We start from the raw sequence: 3571 nt of genomic DNA, 5'->3' as shown, positions 1-3571 counted from the left end.
GGTGCTTGCGGAAAGGTAGTTTTGGGATATTAATGCAACTCTTGAACCTCTGTGGCAGGGGCTAAGCAACTGCGTAAGCAAGATAGGGAAGTATTCGGGCTATGTTTTCTGTTAGTCATTGACATATATATATATATATATATGTGCTTGAATAGCTTATCATGTTTTATTAATTTTGATGAATTCGTGAAGGATTATAGCTTTCCAGTTGATTTGCTTTATGAACAATACTTTTCTTCTACTGCTACTTTTAGCTGGTGTAAGTTTAATACTTGATGGTTAGCTGGAACATATTGATATATCGTTTGATGAATTCTTTGATAATTCATAAATGGAATGGAAAATTGATGAGAATAACAAATTACTATTTGATAAATTGTTTTGCTGGCTCACGTGTGAGAATTCTTGACTAAGTATTGTATCAAGAAATAAGTTCGTTGGCCATGTATGATTGGGTGTGAATTATTGTACTTAGTTATTTGTGATTGGGTGATTCTAAGAATACGAAATATTTTGTTGAGAATAAGCATATCAAAATAGCTTTGAGCTAGTAGATTACATGATCAAGGTTTTGGATTTTCCCAATAATTGCTTTACAGCCCCGCCTCAGGGGGCTTTCATATTATTACTAATATATGTGCTTAAGAATTCTTGTAGCACAGGATAAGCAAATTTGGGGAATGATTTGAACAATTATGGTAAATACCATAATGTAAAACAGGGTAACCCACTAATAAGTGGCAATTCAGGTACTTCGCTGAACTCTATCACTGGAGAAAAGCATGATTGGGATATGTGATATTTTATCACTCGGGCAAAATCATGATTTATATGATCTTTGATGGAATTTGAAAATTTGAATGAATATGGGAATCAAGTTGTGGCAATGGATTATATAATCTAGGGTTCGAATTCTCTTTGCAGCCCTGTCTTAAAGGGGCTTTCATATTTATACTAATATCTGTGCCTAAGAGATCTTGTAGCACAGGGAAATTAAATTTGAGAAAGCTTTGAACAAAATATGGGAACCGCCATAACGTGAAAACGGTAAACCACTTGTAAGTGGTAATTCAGGTACTTCGCTAAACTTTATCTCGTGGAGGCATGTGAGCATGTTGGGGGAGTATTATGCTTTATCACTAGGTAAAATTATGATCTTAGGGTATTTTATGGGAACATGTAAGCATGATAGGGATTTGGGAAATATTCTACTTCCTTACTTGGGCAAAACCATGACTTATATGATCTGTGCTGGGATTTATGCAATAATAATTATGTCTTGGAAGCTGCACACCTTCTGCATATGTGCCTAGGGCTGGATTATGAATTGACTAAATACACGAAGCTGCACACCTTCTGCATATGTGCTAGGGCTTGAACTGCAACTTGAATTATGTTACTTGGGAACTGTAGTTATGCTAACTCTCTCACAATCATCACAAGCATGAGCACCAAACACACTTAACATGTTCATAACAGAGTATTGCACATGTCACTAGAGGGGGGAGTAGGGTGTATACCCATAGTCCCCAATTTTCAAATTCAAAATTGCTTCTCAGCAAGACTAGGGCAAACCAGAGGAATTACGCTCCACCAAAGCAGAGGGGTCATGCTCAACCAGAACAGAGGTTGCTGACAATCGTAAGCCGCGAAAGTTGGTTGTGCCGCCAGGGCCCTCCATGCTCCGCGCAGAGGTTGCTGACAATCGTAAGCCGCGAAAGTTGGTTGTGCCACCCGGGCCCTCCATGCTCCGCGCAGAGGTTCCTGACAATCGTAAGCCGCGAAAGTTGGTTGCGCCACTCGGGCCCTCCATGCTCCGCGCAGAGATAGCACTTAATCATAAGCCGCGAAAGTTGGTTGCACCCCCCGGGTTTTCCATGCTCCGCGCAGAGGTTGCTTTAACCGTAAGCCACGAAAGTTGGTGGCACCCCCCGGGTCCTCCATGCTCCGTGCAGGGTGTTCCTGTCAATCGTAAGCCGCGAAAGTTGGTTGCGCCACCCGGGCCCTCCATGCTCCGCGCAGAGATAGCACTTAATCATAAGCCGCGAAAGTTGGTTGCACCCCCCGGGTTTTCCATGCTCCGCGCAGAGGTTGCTTTAACCGTAAGCCACGAAAGTTGGTGGCACCCCCCGGGTCCTCCATGCTCCGTGCAGGGTGTTCTTTCAATCGTAAGCCGCGAAAGTTGGTCGTGCCAACCGGGCCTTCCATGCTCCGCGCAGAGGTGGCACATAATCGTAAGCCGCGAAAGTTGGTTACACCCCCCGGGTCCTCCATGCTCCGCGCAGAGGTTGTCCTTAACCGTAAGTCACGAGAGGTGGTGTGCACCCCCCGGGTCTGCCAAGCCTCGTGCATGGTGTTCACTTAACCGTAAGCCATGGAAGGTGGTGTGCATCCCCCGGGTCTGCCAAACTCCGTGCAGGGTGGACCTTTAACCGTAAGCCACGAAAGTTGGTCGCACCCCCCGGGTCTTCCATGCTCCGTGCAGGGGGTTACTATTCAATCGTAAGCCGCGAAAGTTGGTCGCGCCATCCGGGCCTTCCATGCTCCGCGCAGAGGTGGCACATAATCATAAGCCGCGAAAGTTGGTTACACCCCCCGGGTCCTCCATGCTCCGCGCAGAGGTTGTCCTTAACCGTAAGTCACGAGAGGTGGTGTGCACCCCCCGGGTCTGCCAAGCCTCGTGCAGGGTGTTCATTTAATCGTAAGCCGCGAAAGTTGGTTACACCCCCCGGGTCCTCCATGCTCCGCGCAGAGGGTTACTATTTAATCGTAAGCCGCGAAAGTTGGTTACACCCCCCGGGTCCTCCATGCTCCGCGCAGAGGGTTACTATTTAATCGTAAGCCGCGAAAGTTGGTTGCACCCCCCCGGGTCTTCCATGCTCCGCGCAGAGTGTTCAAGCTTGGATGGGAAGCAGCAAAGGAGGGAAGCAGCAAAGGAATGCATACAAAGGAGGGAAGCAGCTGAGGAATACTCCACCGTGATTTCACTGCTTTACCGTGATTTCACTGCTCTACTGTGATTTCACCGCTCGGCCGTGATTTCACTGCTCTACCATGATTTCACTGCTTTGCCGTGATTTCACTGCCCTACTGTGATTTCACTGCTCTGCAGTGATCCCAATGCTCAGCCACCGTCCGTGACCTCAATGCTCAGCCACCGTCCGTGATCCCAATGCTCAGCCACCGTCCGTGATCCCAATGCTCAGCCACCGTCCGTGATCTCAATGCTCAGCCACCGTTCGGGATTTCAATGCTCTACCGGGATCTCAATCCTTTGTCGGGATTTCAATGATCTTCCGGGATTTCAATCCTCTGTCGGGATTTCAATGCTCTATCGGGATCTCAATCCTTTGTCGGGATTTCAATGCTCTTCCAGGATTTCAATCCTCTGTCGGGATTTCAATGCTCTACCGGGATCTCAATCCTCTGTCGGGATTTCAATGCTCTTCCGGGATTTCAATCCTCTGTCGGGATTTCATTGCTCCGCCATGACTTTAATGTTCTGCTCTGAAAGGGCATTTCTCTGCTCTGACCGGGCTTCTCTGAGGGACATTTCTCTGCTCTGAAAGGG

The sequence above is a fragment of the Salvia miltiorrhiza genome, chromosome 3 (assembly GCF_028751815.1).
Source record: "Salvia miltiorrhiza cultivar Shanhuang (shh) chromosome 3, IMPLAD_Smil_shh, whole genome shotgun sequence".
In the NCBI taxonomy this organism is placed as follows: domain Eukaryota; kingdom Viridiplantae; phylum Streptophyta; class Magnoliopsida; order Lamiales; family Lamiaceae; genus Salvia; species Salvia miltiorrhiza.
Note: the sequence above shows the minus strand (reverse complement) of the source record.